This window comes from Lonchura striata, chromosome 3, assembly GCF_050655825.1.
Source record: "Lonchura striata isolate lonStrDom1 chromosome 3, ASM5065582v1, whole genome shotgun sequence".
NCBI lineage: Eukaryota > Metazoa > Chordata > Aves > Passeriformes > Estrildidae > Lonchura > Lonchura striata.
The window spans coordinates 55,792,157-55,812,646 of record NC_140705.1 but is presented as its reverse complement, the minus strand read 5'-3'; the positions used below and the strand labels follow the sequence as shown (position 1 = coordinate 55,812,646).

Sequence of the window (20,490 nt, the reverse complement as noted above, 5' to 3'; positions counted from 1 at the left end):
GAACAATAGTTCGATTATAACTGCTGTAATACAATGACCTGTGTAACACCCTGGAAAGGTCCTCCTGCACACACTGGTGTTACACTTTCTTATGTAAGCAGGTGCCCACCCCAGATACACTGGAAAAGGATTAAGTATTGCTTAAGACAAATAGTTTATTTGCAAAGGGTGTAATAGAGATAAACAGTGTCTCAACAGAACTGAAACTTGTCAAGCATGACTTGAAGTCAGTTTTCTTTTCATGCTATTTTTGTATTCTTGTACCTCTGAATTCCCTCCGACACAGTAAGCTATGTCTATGCTGCTGGAGAGGGAGGCACAGAAAGGCTACAGAAGCATGGCTAGTCACCTTAGGAGCCTGATAAACCAGCCTGTCTGAACTCTGTGCTACCATGAGTGCTTTTCAGTTGTTTTGTAGGTTAAAGAACTTCAATGCAAAGCTGACTCCGAAATCTTTTGATTGTGTCACTATCTGTGCTGTCAGCACAACCACACATACAGTCCAGACAGTCCAGATTTTGTTCCTAAATGGAGCAGGATTGATCCTCTGAGTCTATGGTTAAGAGATGAAAGCAGATACCATGTCACAGCAATACATGAAGATTACATTAGATGTGTACAATTAAATAGTAGAAAACTTGCCATGGGAAAATAATAATGAAAAAATGTTATGTTTTATGCATGTTGCTTATCTAGTAGTGCATATTTGGATTTTGCATGCTGTTTCCCAAGAGAGTGTCATGCATCAGTGTGGCATAGCTCTCCACACCTCCAAGATCAAATTTTCTCATATGTATATACTACATGTAAATTTTGACACAACTGTCACAGTGTCATTTGATTCAGCCATTCTGATGACCTGAAAAAGTACAAACAAAGGAGGACATGTAAAATTAGTTGTAGTCTCAGCACAACCTAGTTTCATTAACTCTTAATTGTTCTGGAACCACAGCAACAATATTACACGGCCTACCTTAGAGATTGTCTGCCTGCATAATCTGGTGATCTGATGTACTGATGTTGTAAAATTTGTGGTATTTTTGTTTTGTGCTGATTCTCATTGGTTGCTGGACCATATAATTGTGGATGTTCTTTTTGCAGTTGACTAGGATATCATATAATCATGCAATGATTTGGCTTGGAAGGGACCTTAAAGGCCATCTAGTTCCAAACCCCCTGCCACTAGACCATGTTGCTCAAAGCCCCATTCTTGAGCACTTCCTGGTGCCTCACCACTCACATATTAAAGAAATCTCCCCATCTGCCATGGTAAACTCTCTTCACTGCTTCTCTACCTCTGTGAATAATTTTTTCCGAAGTCTCTCATGAGTATTTGGGGCGGCAGTGACTGCTAACAAACCTACTCATCTATATATTGGTTTGCAAAGGATTATGCTCATTCTGTGAAAAAAACAAACATTCCTAATTTTTTTTTTAGCCCCACTATGGCAAAATATGGCTCACAGAATATCAAAAGTGCCTTGCAAAATTATTTTGACAGAATGTTTCATTTTGACTCCTTGTTCATACACAAGTTCATCAGATGCTGTACAAGTATGTTTATGAAATCTTAGAGAAAGGGTCAAACAGTTATTTACATTCCTGTGAAATGTTTTGATTGCCTTAAATGACTACTTCCTAACACAGTAATTTTCTAACAGAAAGTTTTCAGCAACTTTTACTCTTGGTTCCCAAACATTCTTTATCCATGCCTGTTGAACTTTTTTCTCCTATACTTCTTTGGAAATTGCATTATTTTTTCTTTATCTAGTGCTTGGTTACAATTTAGGATGTTTTTCTAATTAACATGGTTTATCAAATCAAATCAAATTAAATATTGTAAAAAAATGTTCTTCAAGCTTGCCTGTACCATAGGATTTCTAATCCTCTTAATTAATGAGTGCACTGCACTTTCTTTCTCTAAACCTCTCTCATCTTTTGTTTGGAAGCAAGGCAATAGTGCTTTTTTTTCAAGGATTAGAAATTCATCTCATAAGTGCGTATACTCGTCAGTTAATTACCTGCTGATGCCAATAAGAGCCAGTTCTAGCAGTATTTGGTAAGAAAGTTGCATATTAGAGTGAACAGGGAAAAAGAAAGTATACTCCTGCTGTTCTGTGGTCTTTGATTTGTCCAACCTTTGCTTTCAAGTATTTTCCAAAAAACAAGTCATGGTTACATAAAAACCAGACTTGGCTCATTGCTAAATAGTTTGGAGTTTGTTTTTTTGTTTCCTGCTTTTGCCCTGTAATTTATAATTGAATTGAAGGAAGGTTTGCCAAACAGCAGTCACATGGAGAAGATTAGCATGCTTTAGCTGATCTTTGGGTCTAGCAAGTTCTCAGAGATGTTGAACTGTCTGTGCAAGCGTGACTAAGAACAATAAAACTTGCATTGCTGTAACTCCTCCCCCAAAAAGGGGCATACAGCGTGGCTCTGTCATTCCCTGTGAGGACTTTCCTCCTTACAAGTTGCTGAATTTCAGCCCTAAAGTGGCCCATAGTCTCCTGGCACAACATCACATAGTGCTGGGAAGTAAGGGGTGAATTGGGAGGTAGCTGGCTCACCTTCCACAGGGCACTGAGATTTCCCTGTGACCTGCTGCACTGGATGCATGGGACCAGTGAGAAGCTCCTGATGCTCTGCTGGCACCACCAAGCTTCATCAGCTGCAGCAGGACACAAGGAGACAGGAGTTTGTCTCTATGGCTGTTGTCAGAAATGAAACACATGGAAATTTCTTAATGCCAGTTACTTCTGGGCAAAGTACAACCATGTTAGGAGCAGGGAAGAAAAGCCTCTCTCAGTCCTCAAAGAAATAATTCATTGTCCCACTCATGAAGGCACGTAAGAACCACCCTTCCTTCCTAAGTTTTCCAATCTGAATGAATTTAGAATAAAACTTATTCAAGAATCCTTACCTCCTCCACAACTTTATGCAGCTTTGTTCCTTCTTTTTGTTTAGCTATCATTTATGTTGTGTTCTCTTACACTTGGCTTTTGAGAGTGATGACACTGAAATGTTTGGAGCCCACAGATCTACAAGGAATTGTTTTGCCAGAAAGTGCATTCAGGGAGAATGGAAACTATTAGTGAAGTTGGATCTAATGTAAGCAGTTTGCACTTGAATCAATCAGCTGAAGTCAAAGAGTTGTGTTACACACAAAAAAAAATTGAAACATATTTGTGGGTACTTTTTCCAAGAATTACAGCTTCTGGTTTTGAAACAGATCTGATTTTACTGGTTAAAGTATCTCCTCCCCAAAAAAACCCTTAAATATTTTATTTTCAATTGATTAGTGTTTTAACTTAGGAGAAAATTATATTAGGCAGCTATATCATTAAAAAAAAAAAAAAAAATCCAGTGTGAACAGCCTGAACCACTTGGGATTTTTCAGCCTTAGCTTGTCTTCCTGGAGAAATACAAGCTTACATGAGTGCTCTGTATAACTGTGTGCTCCTAGATTAAGCAACATCAACTTATTTTTTGTGATCACTGTCTGACTTGAAGTTGTCTTGTCTGGACTGCAGGTATGCTGCAAAGCTATTTAACTTTCTGCAAATTTCATAAATAATGGGAGATGAGAAAGAGAAAGAGAATGAGAGAGTTAGGCTCATTACAACATTAGATCGATCAGAAAGGAGGAGTAGGCATCATTATTACCTCAACAGAAACCCTATTTTGGATAGCTGCACAGATTTAATAAGTCAGAAAAGATGAGAGCTGTAAGATCTGCCCTTCATGAGCTGCCATGACTCTTGCTGCAATGTGGCATCCATACTTTAATACCATTTATACCCTTTGCATGCTCCTCACCTGCTTTTGGTACAAGATACTAAACAATGTGCTTTTCTTCCTCCTGCACAGCCTGTGAATATCACTCCATGGAGTATTGCAATTTGCAGATGATGGAAAGCATGCCGTTAGGAACAGGAGCTGAGATAGATCCTTGATTCCCCTGTACCGATGCTCCCAAAATAATTTACTGTGCTTCCCTGGTTAGATTTTATTATTTCAAGCTGGTTCAGCTACTAGGAGGAAAGGATGATTTGCTTGTATGAGTTGATGAAAAGACAGAAATGAACATAATTATTTTAAAATGTCAGTCATCTTCAAGGCAAAATCCAGAGGAACGAAGACAGCTTTTGATGACTTTGCCAGAATCCTGGTCTTCAAACAGCTCTGGAGTCCACGTCATACACAAAATCCTCCATGTCAAGCAAGAGTTGAGGGTATTGTTTTGACTGCATAAAAAGAAAAAGTAACCACATGGCATTCCATACTTGCATGGAAGTGTGGCCACATGTTTGCTTTCGTGATGGAAAACTGTTTTCCTAATCAGCACAACCATTTCCATCATGGAACCATTGTGCTATTTTCCATTCAAAGGAATCAAGTCACACTGACTCTTTTCTAACAGCTTAAAGATCACCAGAAACAATGAAGAGAATTGACCTTATGTAATCCTAAACTGATGCCTGGGATTGAACTCTTGCCCAGTGCTCCCATGCCAGCTTTGGCAAAATAAGCCCTTTCAGGAAGCTACACTATCCAGATAAAGTTTTGAGGCAGGTGACAGTGACTCAAGAAGGGGGAGGGAGAGGAGCCACTAGAAATTTTTGGATGTGTCTTTTGCAGCTCTTGGGTGATACATGATTTATTATTATTATTTTCTATTTATTCATTGTTTAAACAAATGGACAAAATAATCTTCCTTTAATTTGGGTAACATTAGGCAGGAAGAATAATTCTTTATATCATGTTCAGTGGAAATATGTTCACAAATAAACTGTGCTCTTTAGTCTTGGGCTGTTACCATGTTTCAAATTGTTTGTTGGCATGGATTAACCAACAGAACTACACTCATAAACCCTTCTCTGTCCTAGTGGCAGGTAGATTTAGCTTTGTCAATAGGAAGGAATCTTTAATAAAGCTTTCTGGCTCTCCTGTGTTTGCTAAAATTTATTCTTATGTCCATGTTCCTAATCAGGTATTGAGAATTCTGTGAAGGGAGGGGTTTGGATTGAGTCAAATACCAGTGAACTTCCGTATTGTGCAGATGGAGACATCCCCATCACATTCCTTCACCAGAAAATAGTGAACTGCAACCATATGCAGTTTGACTGTCACTCAAAAAAATTTTATTTGTGAGTAGAGCTGGATACCTTGTGGAAAAAGCATTTTCCATATCTATGAAAATGGAATAATTTCTCAGCTTAATGTGGTCTATCACTACTTTTTTTCTATTATCATAATTCCTGCAGAACATCTAAGCTTTTATTTGGATGGAATTGCCACTATTTAGGCTGTAGTTATTGTATCTACTAATGTGGACTTTCACTGTGTTCGCTGCTGTACAAGCAGAATAGAAGGACAATGAATTTACAGCCTGTTGTGTTGGGTTTGCATGGCCAAGCTTTGGTAGCAGGGGGGCTACAGGGGTGGCTTCTGTGGGAAGCTGCCGGAAGCTTCCTCCTCCATGTCCAGCAGAGCCAGTGCCAGACAGCTCCAAGACAGACAAGCTGCTGGCCAAAGCCAGGCCAATCAGAAATTGTGGGGACACCTCTGGGATAAAAGATCTAAGAAGTAAGAAAAGGTTGGCAGATGTAATTGCTGCCAGTGAAGAGCAGAGAGAATATGGGAGAGGAGCAGCTGCTCAGACCCCAAGGTCAGTGAAGAAGGAAGGGGAGCTGTGATTTCTGTGTAGTCTGTGGTGCAGACAGACCATGGTTAGGCAGCTGTGCCCCCTGCAGCCCATGGAGGACCACAGGGATGCAGAAATGCACCTGCAGCCCCTGGAGGAGTCCATGCTGGAGCAGGTGGATTCCTGAGAGGAGGTCATGAACCCATGGGAGGTCTGTGCTGGAGCAGGGTTCTGGCAGGGGCCTGCAGACCCATGGAGAAATGATTCACAAAAGGATACCTACAGTAAACAATGGTTTTATTTTTGTGAAATTGATATGCAATAAAAAGTTAAAGAAACTGAATTTAAAAATTAGATCATCTATTTAAGCATCTAGCCATTAGTGACAGCTTGTGGTTACAACGAAGGTGCTGCCTCTGCAGCATCACAATAATGTGATGAAAATGAAGTTCTACTTCTGAATTGCCTCCTCCCTACTCTTGTCACTCCAGAAAACACCCTTTCAATGTCTTTAATTTCCATGCTAACTCCAGAAAATGGCATGATTTTTCTTCTTGTTATATATTACTTGAATCTAAAATAAGTGTGACTATTATTTCAGAAAACAGGGAATAACTGCGTATAAAAATGAATTTACACACATGTATATTCACAAGTTACTGAACTTTGCTCATTTCCCTTCATTGTCCAGTTTGAGGTGTGTATTCAGATGCTTCTATCCCAACTGAGAAAAAAAGTGAGTCCACCTTAGCTTTCTTCTGTTCTTCATCAGGTTTTGCAGCTCCTCTAGTTTACATAAATCACTGTGAAATATGAGAAGCCCAAAAAGACAACAAGTGAAACATTCTGGTGAGTGTTTCATATGCACTCTGATAAGCAATGTGGCTGGCAGGAAAAGAGACAGAGTCTTGGCAGTGCTCAGATGGTCTGAAGGAGAAAAAGCCTGGCTCAGACAGGAATTCCTACAAGATCACCTGGACCCTGCAGAAGAGTAGGGAGAAGTGACTCTTGCTCCAGGCCAGCTCTTTGTCCTACTCCTTGGAGTAAACTGTATTGTAGGAGATGGTGTGAACATGTGAAGCATTTGGAGGGCAGTAGTTAACAGCTACTGCACTCTACAGAGAGGATATCTTTATCACAAACATGGTGTGTGCAATATGAGCCCCCCCTCAGTTCTGTCCCTTGCACAAGATAAACAGGCTGCTGGTGTGTGCTCCAATATGTCAGCAGTCATCAGCATCTTAAACATACCTGTCTGCCTGCTGCAGGATATCAGCAGAAGAGCATCTCATCATGTTCTTCTCTCTAAGAATCAACACTTTTCCCTAAATTTCAGAGTAAAGAAACTATTCTGGTGGTGACACCTGACTTTCTAGATAACAGGGGCTTAAAACTGGGCTATGGAAAATAGTAACTAATCAAAATGGTTAGCTTCATGGTAAAGCAAAGGCACAGATGTCAAGAAAAAAAAGATTTATCATTTTGTTTTCACATGGAAAACAATGGAAAACAATCTGCCTAAGCTTGCCATATGATTTTTATTGGAGATATTCTGTGTTTATATATATGTGTCTGTATGTATATACATGTGTAAACTGTTATATCAGATTCTGACCTGCTTCATAAAACAAGGATATCTGAAAATACATCTGCCACTCATTAATTTCCCTTTTCCTTATATATCTAAAAATTTAGAACTGGCTTGTTCTGAATATTCAGAGATTTCATCTTCGATATTAACAAAAGTAACTTAAAAGATCCAAAATGTTATGCTTTGTCTAGCTTGCATTTCACTTCATAATACAAGCATACACAGCCTCAAGGATAACCTATCTAACCAAGCTAGATGGTTCTTGAATAATGACAGTTGTCATGTAGCAATTTTCTACTTTGGTGAGTATAATTTTAAGTACTTTTGAAAAAATGCAATTTATTTATTTAAATATCTATTTCAGTTTACTTTTAGTGGGATTTATGGCCATTTTCCCTTTTTCTCTAGTGGAAGCAACCCTTCCTTTGATAATAGATATAAAACCAGTGGGAGATGTGAGTAAAAATTATGCCATTTACAAACTAATTTGAAAAAATACCACTTCTTTCTGCTGTGAAATCTGTAACAATAGGTAAATATGTCATTCTTATCTATTGACAGTATTTGGTACTTTTTTCATGCCTATTATGGTTTTGATATTTAAATAAAAATGGCTGCTAATCTCAGCTGTCGATATATCCATGCCTTCTATGAGCAAGCAAAACAACACAGCTGATAAAATACAATAAAATGAGCTATCTGAAAGGAATAATATTTTTTGGGAATGAATCTACTTCCATTCAGTTTAGATAAATCTCAGCATAACTAAAAGCCTAGTCTGTATAACATGTGGCAGAGGGTAGAATATTAATATATTTGTAAGATGTTAACAAATACTGCATCTGTCATGAGTAGAGGCTGTAAAAAATGTCCTCTTCATTTTGTCTGTGCTTGAAGTGTCTTACATTTAAAACAAGGAACCCTGTTATCTCCCCAAAGTTTGGCTGCTGCAGCCCTGAAATGGAACTTTTGCTAATACATTTGATACTGTCATGATGAAACTCAGCCTATAATCTGCCAAGAATAAAGGTTGCCAGCTCAATCTTCTGATAAGTATGGCTGATTTGCCTCAATACAGCAGTGGAAAATATGCAAATTCACAGGGTGACTAATTGCCCCTTGGGAAAACATAAGCAACTGGTCTGAACTCCCCTGTAATTAAAACCATCTAGATAATGTAAACAATTGTCTTGTAAGTATTTTGCACTGGAAACTTTGTGCAACTACTTATTCTGTGGCCTGGCTTTGTATTTGCCAAGCTCCTCAATGCATTTTAAGCTCATTAAGGCTTAGCTCCTGCCAAGGACTTTCTGTCTAAAGTCATCCAGTGCTCACAGGTGGCAGTTCTGGTCGGAGGCTGGAATTATAACCCTGTCGAGTATGCATAGCTGAGGGGGCAGCACTTCACATGTCTGTGGTCCCCAGCACCAGTACAAGTGTTAGCAAGAGAGGGGCAGCAGGACTTTTCAGAGGCACCTGAAACTCCAGGTGAAATCACTGAGAACTGGAGATGTAATACAGGGGGAAAATCAGCATGTGGAGTGTTGGGGGCTTGGTATGCATAAACATGAAAGCAAGGGAACCAGCTGTAATTAAAGTCAGCTGCTTGTTACTTTGTTTTGTTAAAGCTCCTGTGTTGTTTTCTTGCCCCATTTTTATCCAACATGTTGTTCCAAAAATGTCAGCAAAATGGTTAATCAAAAGACTCTTAGCCTCAGTTAGACTTCTGATCTAGAGTAATAAACTCTCTGATTAAGTACTTCTATTGCATGAAACAACAGAGGTGATTTTTTCTGGTTTTGTTTGTTTGTTTTTGTTTTTTTTTTTTTTTTGTCAAGTGGGCTCAGTGGTTCTGGGAAAATTGCTTTTACTACAGATAGTCACTGGTCATAGTATTTCTCTGTGGGATGTATTCTGAATATATGTTCTAGATATTTACTACTGGGCACTGAAACATGAAAATTCAGGTGGTTTCCTTCCACCTTCCCCTCCCAATAGGAGAATAAAACACACTGTTATCTGTAGAGACTCTGGGATCTACTGATGGTGACTTGCTGAATTTATTCCATAGATTTGTGTTCATAAATAACAGTGCACTTGGAAGGGGATTTGGCTTGTGTGGAATGAGAGATACTAGATGAGGAAGAAAAAATGCGACATTCAAGAATCACATATTTCAAGCCCTGAATAAGGCAAGAGCCAGTGTAGGGGCATCTGTGCCTTCTACCAGAGACTGGTCAAAAGAGAGCAGTGAATAGAAATTTCAATTGCATGGGATTTCAGCCAGGTCAATATTCAATAATGAATTTGAATCTTTATAGCAGGCAAACAGTTGGGCTGAGAGATACTGTCTTGTGTGGTGATTCAGTCCTGAGTCTGAATGCAGCTGAGCTGTGGAGCTTCAATTTGCCTGATACATGAAGTAAATGCAGTTTCCAGAAATCACTGGATGCTGGTCCAGAAGATTAGTCCTTTGTTTACTCACAGAAAATGTACAGGAGAGGCCAGCACAAAGATTTCCTTGTGCATTATGCTGGGGCATTTCCTTCAAAAAAATAAAAAAAACAACAAGAAAAAACACCAAACGTGCTAGCAAACTCAGAGTAGATATCTCCCAGGGGGAAAAAAAAAAGGCTGGGGAAGATCAGAATCTGAAATTTACATTAGCTCTCAGCCTTCTTAAACAAGATCTCTACAAAGCTATTCAGAAAATGTAAAATGTTGTGGGCTGGGAGCTGCTCTTTCGTTGAGGCTCAGCTGTCAAAATTAATTGCTATTTACTAGTATCCTCCTACATCTGTATCTCCAAAACATTTGATGGAGCCTAGTGCTGTTGCAAAATGGGCCTGAGGAGCACTACAGGGACATTTTTTTCCTATTCTAACAGTTTATGTTGCTATTTCTTCAGACTCAGTGTTAGGACTAGCTTGGAGTGCATAGGCACAGAAAATAAAGTAGCCTCTTGCCACAACCAACCCAAGATGTGACAAAGATCCTCTTATCACATCCTATAAATGGGAGAACCTCTCAACATAAGTCCATCATAGCTGGGGCTTTGCTGTCTTTTTTTTTTTTTTTTTTTTTTTGATGGGTTCCTGTTGGGGATCTGTGAGTGCTGCAAGAGAGCTGGAGAAGGACTTTGTACGAGGGCATGTGTGATAGGACAGGAGGAGTGCTACAAACTGAAAAGAGTACATTTAGACTTGATGTTAGGAAGAAATTCTTTACCCAGAGGGTAGTAAACAGGTGGAACAGGTTGCCCAGAGAAGTTGTGGATGTTCTGTTTCTGAAAGCACTCAAGGCCAGGTTGGATGGGGCTTTGAGCAACCTGTCTAGACAGGTGTCCTGCCCACGGCGGGAGGGCTGGAACTAGGTGGTCTTTAAGGTACTTCCCAACCCAAACTGCTCTGTGATTCTCTGGTATGTGAATCTTGATCTTCCTGCATTGCCTGCCTCTCAGGAATTTTAATTTATAGATATTCCTGCTGCATGCATTCTTCAAGGCAAGAGCTAAATATTTGATTTTTCAGCTTGGTAAAAGCTATTTTTTTGGCAAAATTTATGAAACAGGGGTAGCTCCAACCCCAAGGCAAAGGACAGAACATAGACAGAACAGGACTGTACAGTGTCAGATGGTGAATAAACCCATATCCCTCCTGCCTCTCTCAAAATGTGTGGGGGACACTAAAGTCCTTTCAATTCCGTGTCTACATCTGTTCTTAAAAACATAAAGAGTAAAACTAAATGAAGAGAAATGGTGACAATTTGGGCTACCAGAAGTAAGTATAAAGGGTGTTTCCTAATATTAGGTGCTTTTCCAGTCCAGAGCACAGAGAAAAGATGAAATGTCTCAGAAGAAATCAAGTTTCTGTCCCTCTGTGTCTCCTGCTGGTTGCCAAATGTTATGGAAGTCTGCCTGAGGCTCACTTACACTAAAGCTATTATCTATCTAAATCTGGGGCAGCTGAAGTTGAATTCATGCGTTCATTAGAGCTATTCTGGCAATAGAAAATGAAAGATTCTGAGGCTATATTACATCAGAGACAAGTACTTTTCATTCTCACAGTGCTCCTGGGGCTATACCAACATGGCAGGTTGCCCATCTCATGTTAAATTGAACCAAAAACTGCTGCATACTATGACAACAAAATGACTCCCAGTACTCAGATTCTTCCACTTAAACCACCTGGCTTATTTTCTCTGTGCTCTCTGCCTGTAGAAGGCCATAATGTCAAGAAATAGCAGAATTCCTCTGCTGCAGGAATTCTACTGGATTGCTGGCTATGACCTAGGGACCTGAACAAAGCACCTGATAAATTTCACCTCAATTCCAGTTTTAGGGGTGGTCACACAACTAATGCAGAAACAGTTAAATTGCTGTTAAGTTGCCAAAACATAATTCAATATCATCCTTCAAAAGTGATGTTTCGCACAGCCAGAAAACTATACATTCATCTTCTCAGATGCATTTTCCCAAATAAAAAGGAACAATGTTACTGAATATTTGTAATGCAAGGTTGGGGGATTTTTGTTTTGTTTTGTTTTTGTGAGTTTTTTGTTTGTTTTCCTCTTAATTTTATTTATTTGCCACTTGTTGCTATCATGTTTTGAAATAGATTCTTCATCATTTGCATTGCCATGAAATTTGAAAACCCAAGAAAAAGATCAAGTCTCCTTAGTGTCAAGCAATATAACTGAGGGGAAAAAAGTGTCAGTGTGGGTTTACAAAGTAAATGAAAACTGAGAGGCAAAAAATGGCTACATCCAAAATAATAGGTCCGGTAACCCAGTACTGACCAGCATATCTTGGACAATTGCCTCAGCACATCAGCAGCTTAGCTTTTGCCAAATTTCTGAAAACAGTGATTGTACATGGGAATCTGAAGAACAGATTTTTGTGATTGGTTATAGAGGATTTCCTAGTGCTGAAAACCTAATGCAAAGGGTAGCATGAAATAAAAAATTGAAGTTCTCATTTCTACTCCAAGGCAAAACACAGAGGAAGGAGCTGATTAGTCAGTGCTGACAGACATTGAGAAGGAAAGATAAAGAGTCAGATAGTGGGAAAAACTGGAGAGAGATGAAATGGAAGAGAGAGGTTGATTATTACAGCCTAGAGAATATGGGAGAAGAAAAGAGCAGCAGGAAAGACTATCAGGAAGGCCAAGGTGTGTAGCATAGCCAGAAGCTGAAGGCGTCAGGTCACATTGAGTACAACAGTGCCAGATCACTATAGATTAGAAGCTGGGTCTCAGGAAACAATACAGGAGAGTAACAGGGATGAGATTATGAAGGTGTTAAGGGCACCAGATATATGTGGAGTGTGAGGCTGGAGAGAAGTCAGGGCTGGTAGCAAGGTGAAGAAGGGACAGGCCAGGCAAAAGCTGGGTGAGGGGTATGGAATTTGCATTTAGCTTGACACGAGAGAGGGAGAGACTGAATTGGAAAGGATAAAGCACATCAGCCCCAGAAGCATGATCCCAAAGGGGAAAGGAGAAGGAGAGATAAAAGAGAGAAGAAATATATGCTGGGAACACTATTGTGTAAAATGAGAATGATAATTGGCAGTTAGGAAAGAAAGAGGAACATGCTTAATATCCCTGAGTGAACAGATCTGAGAAATCTGATAGAACATTCTACAACAGTAGAATGCAGTAATTTCCTGTGTTTTCCTATTTATAGGAATGACCCAGATAAAATTGCAGTGCTCCTCATCTTACTTTTCTAGTAAAATATTGACATCTATTTTGTGTGTGAAGAGGATGTGCATGAGTAAGAAAAATATTTCAAACAAGGAAATGGCATTAGTTGATCCAGTCCTTCTGCTTCTCCAGATAATTGGTATTTCAGAGGCTGTGCCTATGAAAGAAATAGGCTTTTGTTTGGTGCAGGAGTATTATATTGAATAGTGCTCGGAAAATATCTTCTCTCACAGGAGCAACTGGCACAATAACTCCTAAGAATTTCATATTTGTATGTGAACTAAACCTCTGCACCTGAATGATCACTACACAGCTCCAGTTTTCCTCTGCATTAAATCAACTGCCCTAAGTAGACTTATCCTACCATAGTACTGCACCAGTGAAAGACAGATTCCCACCTTTTAATTGCATGCACCTCCTAAATGCTCCTAGTGGAGCATTTCCTATTGTATGAACTTGTGCCATTTGGAATTTTAAAGAGATTTCTGGGAATAGTAAATTTATATAGGGTTTTTGCTTTCTAAAACAAACAAACAATTCTCCAGGCATCAGAAAAACTGTGCTAGAGAAGAGGAAAAAGTTGAATGGGCAGATTTACATCTGCATTTTTTCCAGAGTTTGGTTTTGGCTCATTATAGGCAAAATGTAGCCAAAAAAATGGAATGCAAATGAACACCACTAATATGCAAACTTACCCTTGTCCAAAAAACCAAAAATCCAAGGTGGATCCCTCAAGTCACTGTGCATTCATGTTTTCAGACAGAGAATTTAGTCATCAAATGTGCTGTTAGTGGAGCATGTTTAAAACTGCTGCTCTTTTGGAACCCTGGAGAAATGTGAAAGCATGGCAAGATCTCTCTACAACTGTGACTCAATATATCACAAACTTCACCAGAGAGGACCCCTTTGAAGATCAGCAGACAACTGAATCTTCTGCTGCTCTTATTTAGTCTGGCATGTCTTGTCTGAGACTGAGAAAGGAGATGACAGTTTTCTGAGATAAACCCTAACCTGAGGCTACCCATTCATTCAGCTGTTTTGGGAAGCCATTTGTTACAAACCTACTTTCTATATACATGGAGCTTGCCTTTCATATTCTTCTTCCTTCAGAGGTAGTTTTATAAGTTTCCTCTTAATATTATCAGGCTTTTGGGTGAGCTGAGACAGATGAACACCATTGAGGAGAGGGGACACTATCCTGTGTTTTTAAATTCTGCCATGACTTCTTTGTGGTTTATTACCATGTCTGAATACTTGATTAATGCTAGACAAAGAGGAATGCAGAGTCGACTGGTGCCAAATCAAGAACTGAAACCACACCAACATCATGCACAGTCATGTGATTTAAAACCACATAATTTTAAATAATAGTCATGCTCAGTTTTTATTACTTTTTATTTTTTAATCAATTGAGGGTTCTTACACTTTGGACTTTACAGTGGTGTGTCTAAAATCTCTTAGCTTTGACTTAAATGAAAATTGAGATTTCTCAGTACTCATTAAACTTCTGAGGAAGCCTTTAGGGATAATGAATTGTAAGGCTGACTCTGAAGTCAGCAGAACTGGTTACGACACATGAATGCCCTAGAGATCCAGCCTAAATTAGAGCAAAGTTCTGCTCCCAGCTGTAGTGGTATGATCACAGAGTAGCAGACATAAAGATTTACTCCCCAAAGGATAAAAACATACATATACTGAAATGAGAAAATACATCTGTCCAGGGTTTTTTCTGTATTGCTAATTAAAAACAAACAAACAAAAAAAAAACTAGAGAAACTGAAATAAATAATACTATTTTGTAAAAGCACAGACTATTTTCCAATTAAAAATGGGCTGAGATATTAGCCAATTATGTTGTCTAGATGGATATTACAAGCTTAAATGTATCCTTGAGCCAACAGTTGTTACAGCCATCTACTCAGGGTATGCTCATCCCAGGAAATTTAGTGTAGTGAAGAGACCCAAACCAGTAAGTTCCACAGATTGTGCAGCCCAGAACTCATTTACTGGAGGATATTCTGTGCCAGCACTTGGCTGACATGGCTTTTAAGCTTGTTTTCTGCATAGTAAAAGACCTGGCACTTCTGGATGTTGACTAGGCAACATTCATATCTTGGATTTTTCTGTATCTCCCATACTGTGACTGCTTCACAACTTGCACATTCAAAGAAAATTCATCTAATAGTTTTTGCTTGCTATCCTTCACTTCTGGTGACTGGCTCAGCAGAAGTTGTAGGTCATGGGTTCATATACCTCTTTAACCTCCTTAGGAAAACCAGACACAGTGGGAAGCAACCTTTCCAATATTTATGAGTAGATGGCATGGATAGCTCATTTGCAAAGGGTGCAGCAAACAAATAAAACATCTGATGCCTTTTGCTTTCACTTTGCATAATCCTAGTTGCATGTTTAATGAAAAAATGTGCTACTGTATATGATGTGCGTGTGTATGTGTATAATATTTTGGTTGATTTTTGATTTTATTGCTGTCAAAGGCTTTAAAATTGGATATAATTATGTAATGTGAGGAATAATGCTGTGTCCTACATGAAAATTATTACTGCCCACCACAATATGATACAAAATAATAATTAATATAATATAATATAGCAATAATATAATGCAATACAATACAATGCAATACTGACTCACAGCTGATGCACTGTTGCTTGTTAACTGAGAAACCTCTCCAGAACAAGTCAGATAGAACAGAAATAAAAGCAGCAAAATATAGCTGTGAGTAACATGGAAGGTGAACAGTCATTAGAGAGTAAGTAGAGCTATAAGTGGTTTTTAAAAGCCCCAAGGACTCATGGCTTCCAGTTGTCAGAGCTGAAAACATGGATTGAACAGGACATGCAGAGTCAGCTGAAGGCAGGGTTGGGTGTTAATCCCTTGCAGAGGGGCTGCCAGCTTCAGACTCTCTTCTAAGTCTTCAAATACATACCTCAGTCAAGCTACATAAATCAGACCTCTCTGGGCTTACTGTCCAGCCAGCAGGTGAACTTATTTTTCCTTTTCTTCTTTCTGAAAGTTGCAATTGGACATATTAGCCAGTCAAAAGGATAAAGTCTTTGTGTCTTTCCTATAGATTTTATTTTTGTTTTCTAAGGAGTTGCCAGACACTTCTAGCTTTGTCAGGGTAGGTGAATTACAGAGGAAATTCCTTTTACCCCTTCTCTTCTATTCCTGCCCCTCAAAACAAGAAATAAAATTATTCCTCTTAAGGTAATACCAGACAAACCAGACCAAATTGTTTTACTGCAGTGGTTCAATGTACATTGCTCTGCACAGAAATTGCCTGGTTTATGGTGCTGTTTGCCTTACATTGAGGGAAAGAATATAGATTTCAGAGTATTGTCTTACAAAAACATAAATTTATATGGCAGAGCTAAACTGTAAGCAGCCTGCTACAAGCCATATATGAACTCCGTGACAGTTCATAATACAGTTATAAATACGAAAGGGATAGAAAAGGCCTCACCTGACCCCTGACTGGTTTTTGCAAGTGTTATTTTGCATTCTCACAAGTCAAGTGAAAATTCCCAAACGCTGGCTGCTGTCCAGTGATCTTTCCCCATGGCCTGGCTCGCCACCTTGGCAGCATTAGAGGCGCAGCGGTGCGTTGCAATTGGTGGTTTTTCTGAGCCCGTGCAGATGGCCAGTGTCACCAGGGAGCTTTGCTGGGGATGGCAGCCGCTTCCAGCCTTGCTCCAAGGCTCTTGGCAGCACAGGCTACACGTGCCTGCTGCGCCCTATGCCTGAGCCCAGACAGCCAGACAGCCAGCCAGACACGCACCAGACAAACTGGGTGCTGAAGGAATGGTGTCACCCAAGGCTGTGCCACCTCATCTGGGTGGCAAAATCCTCGGGTTAGGGGTCAGAGAGCTCGCTTCTTGTTTCAACGTGATCACCTGAACCTGCTTCAAAGTTGTCTGCAGCACAGCATCAGGTGTGCAGGCATCTGAAAAACATACCTCAGGGAGTCCACAAGATCTCTTGCAGGGGCACACACCTGATAGTACTGACACTTCTTGTCTCTTAATTACTCCCTAGTAGAGTTACCATGGACTTTGAGGGACATATTCATCCTTTGGAAAAGTCACTAGGGAGCCACTGAGCAAAGACGTCCTTGAGATAATCTGAGTATTATCCTACTGTGACAACCCTCAGAGCACAGAGGCCAGCAGGGAGGTGTCTGCACAGGCCACTACTGCAACTCAGAGAAGAAAAAAGGGCTAGAGACCACCATCTGAAGTACATCTTTTGTCATCTCTCATTTCCCCCCCCCGCCCCCAACTCTCCTCTGGAATAATTTCTACTTATTTGGAGATGTAGTGTGAATCCCAGCTTGTGGCTGCTTTGTTCCCTTCTCATGAGCCCTGGGGAAACAGTGTGACCTTTTCTGTGACTTCAGTCTCCCAAACTCAAAGCAGGATGGATTTTTTTGTGATTTTATGTGATTTTTTTGTGACTGCACTACACAGAGAAGATGAGAAATGCTCTGAATGTGAGGTTGGAAAGGATTCCTCCCTTGAATATGTATTGTGGAATGAAAAAAGCCTCCTCAGTGACTCAAGAGTGGCTTCCTTGACCACAGCAAGAGGAGAACACAACTGTTTTGGGCTTTCCTGAGAAACTTCTGTTACCACAGCAGCCAGGACTTCCTGTGTCACAGGAAGAAAGGGTACTAAAATTTGTCATTAAGGTCATGATAATAATGCAAGCCAGAAGTTTTTAACATCTTGGGGTTCATCATTGAGTAAACAAGAAGAAATGAGTCACCAGTAGCTCAAACTCTATGAAAAGACAAAAAAATTCCAGCCTCAAAAATTAATAAAAGCTTTTCCTTGTGCTCTGTAATCCTGTGTCAGATACGAGGCTCTGTAGGACTCCATGTAACTGCAGCTTGTGAGTGACAGAACTAAGGACTTGATTAAACCTGCAACAAGATAAAGGAGAAGGAGAAATTGATAGGATATTTTGATAGACATGTGGCAACTGTGTCCTCTCCTTCAGTTTGGAAAGTATTTTAGTCTGCCTGTGAAGCAAACAAGGCAGTAGATCTGAGATAAAAAAAACTCTTCCTGCTTTTTCAAATTCAAAACTTGTTAATATTTAGGAAAATAGAAGGGAAAATTAATGTGTACCTAGAATAGCCATTCTTTTTAATGGTAAATAATAAATAAAGCAGTGTATTGTTTAGGATTAGGAGTCAAAGTGCGTGTGTACTGGCATAGAGATAATTTCTGAGAATATCAAAAGAAGCCTTTTCTCACACCCGTGAACTTTCAGAAGGGAGCAGAGAGCACACATCTCCCTGCCCTCACTGTCAGGCAGTAGCCAGTAACAGTGCCATGTTTCACTTTACATTGAAGCAACACCCCAAGAAAATTCTTCACCAGGCAGCCAGGAAGAAATACATCTTGGTTTTGTCTGGCCATATTACACACACAGTTAATCACTGTAACTCCCATCACAATTAAAAACTCCAATTTAGATCCTAGGAAGACACTGTCTTGCTATTTTAACAACCCAATTATTTTTACAGTAGCTGTAACACCAAGATTTGGCTTCCAAACTCTTCTCTGTAGGTCAGAGAGATCTCCACAAGGGCAGGGACTGTTGCTGCTGGCTGTGCAGGTGCCAGCAGTGGCACCTGCTAGACACCAATGCCATTTTCTGGCTGCTCCTGCAGGCAGGTGACTGAGAAATGAGCAGTTCAGCTGGGGACATGCTGCTGCAAGCTGTAGTCACTGCTTTCCAGACACCAGTTCATTACAATTCTTATCTAAAAGTGCTACCCTGCTCTACATCAGCAGGGTAGTCTAGGTTCAAGTGTGACTACAAAGCCCACATGATGCCTGGGTGCTGGGTGCAGCTGCAGTCCCCCTGTCCCTCTCCCAGTGGGTGTTTGGTCAGTGAAAAAGCCTCAGCATGAGCCCAGTCAGCGTTTCTGGAGACAGATGGTCTTGGGACCAGAGAAAACTTTCTCACCTAACTTGCTGACTCAGGATGCTTCAAGGCAATGATCTCATGTCCCTTTCCTCTCATACTTTCTCCCCTTTCAGGAAGCAGCTGTTTATTGCTTGTTTGTTGGCAACTTGGTTACATTGCTGGTTATGAAATCAAGGGCATCAGCAGCAGTTATGCTCTGTCATTTCTGTGCTGACCTTCAAAATATTCTCAGCTAAAGGGCCATCTGCGATTGTAGTCTGATGATGCAGTCAGGGATAGCATTTCTATTCCATAAGAATTCACAGCAATTTGACATTTATTTTCATTCTGGACTGGAATGAAAACTCAACACACTCAGACTTTCCCTGTCATTGAAATTCTTAGTACTGCCTCAAGGAAAATCTTTTTTTATCCATAACACTGATAAGGTAACAGCATTTGATAAGGTAACAGTATTTGCCTTCAGTAATGCTGCAAATTTGAAGTATAATGTTGGGAAAAATTTATGAAATATTAATATGTTTCATTTAGTGATGCATTTAGATATATAGACTTCACAATGAAATGCAAAAGTGTATCTAAATGAGGAATTCAAAATATTTTGAGTGCATCAAGCATATTTGGGAAAATATGGACAGCAGATTTGAACCTGGTTTTGAAAATGTAGTGGTATTTAACATATTTTTGAGGCATCATATTTTTGACAAAAGATATTTTTCTGTCTTCTTTCCAAAATTTTTGGCTTGTTCTAATAATCAAATGCTGTCCTGGTTTAGTTAGATTGTCTTACCCTGCTCCTTAGTACAAGAGTTCTAGCTTCCCTTCAGCTGTGTATCCTTCATTTTCTTGTAGATTTTGTGACTGTTTCTGGGTGTGTGATGGTGACCGACAGTCTTTTGCTGGACTCCTCATTTGAGCTCCATGACTGACTTTTACAGCTCCCTGATGCAATATGCTGCCAAATCTCTACCCAGAAAGATCTCCTAAGTTGTCCATGTCCAGGCTGTTTGAAAGGTCTGTGTGAGCACTGACTCATTGGCTTGTCCACATCCCCTTGCCTTGAGTAGCAGCAGTTCTGCTGCTTCTCTCTTTCCCACTGCTGTCAATGATGGCATTTAAAAAATAAATTGGAGCTGCTCTGTCAAGATATACTTTTGGCTACTAAGTGAGGAATATATCTGACTTCAGACCCTTTCTTCAGGAAAAAACTTATTAGGTCAGCATTCAGCATTAACCTGCACTCTTCCCTAATTAAATTCTGTTTCATGCTTCAAATATGATTTTCTTACTTCATGATATTTAACAGCATGGGCTTCTATGACACCAGAGAATGCTTGCCTCTCCTTGTGATAGACAAATGTTGCAGTGAGAGGACTTGGACATGCCTTTTACAAGTAAAAACATTCAATGGCCTAGTGATAAGAGAAAAAAATAGAAATGTCATGACAGTTTCTCTCTGATAGCATCCAGACTGGCTGTCTTTCTGGAAATCCCAGTAGGTTTGTCAATTCCATTGGACTTTGGGGAAGAAATGTATAAGGCATGGTTAAAGAAGTTGATTTTGGGAAGTGATTCTGGGGCATTAGCACTGCCAG

General features: G+C 39.8%; 1 long non-coding RNA gene across 1 annotated transcript in view; it reads right to left on the bottom strand.

The window, feature by feature from the left end:
* Positions 1–10,289: 10,289 nt before the first annotated feature.
* The window catches only part of LOC146767905 (uncharacterized), a 62,864-nt gene continuing 52,663 nt past the window's right edge, over positions 10,290–20,490 (bottom strand). The window contains exon 5 of the long non-coding RNA XR_014953767.1: positions 10,290–15,964. This is a non-coding gene — a long non-coding RNA (uncharacterized LOC146767905). The remainder of the gene's footprint in view (positions 15,965–20,490) is intronic.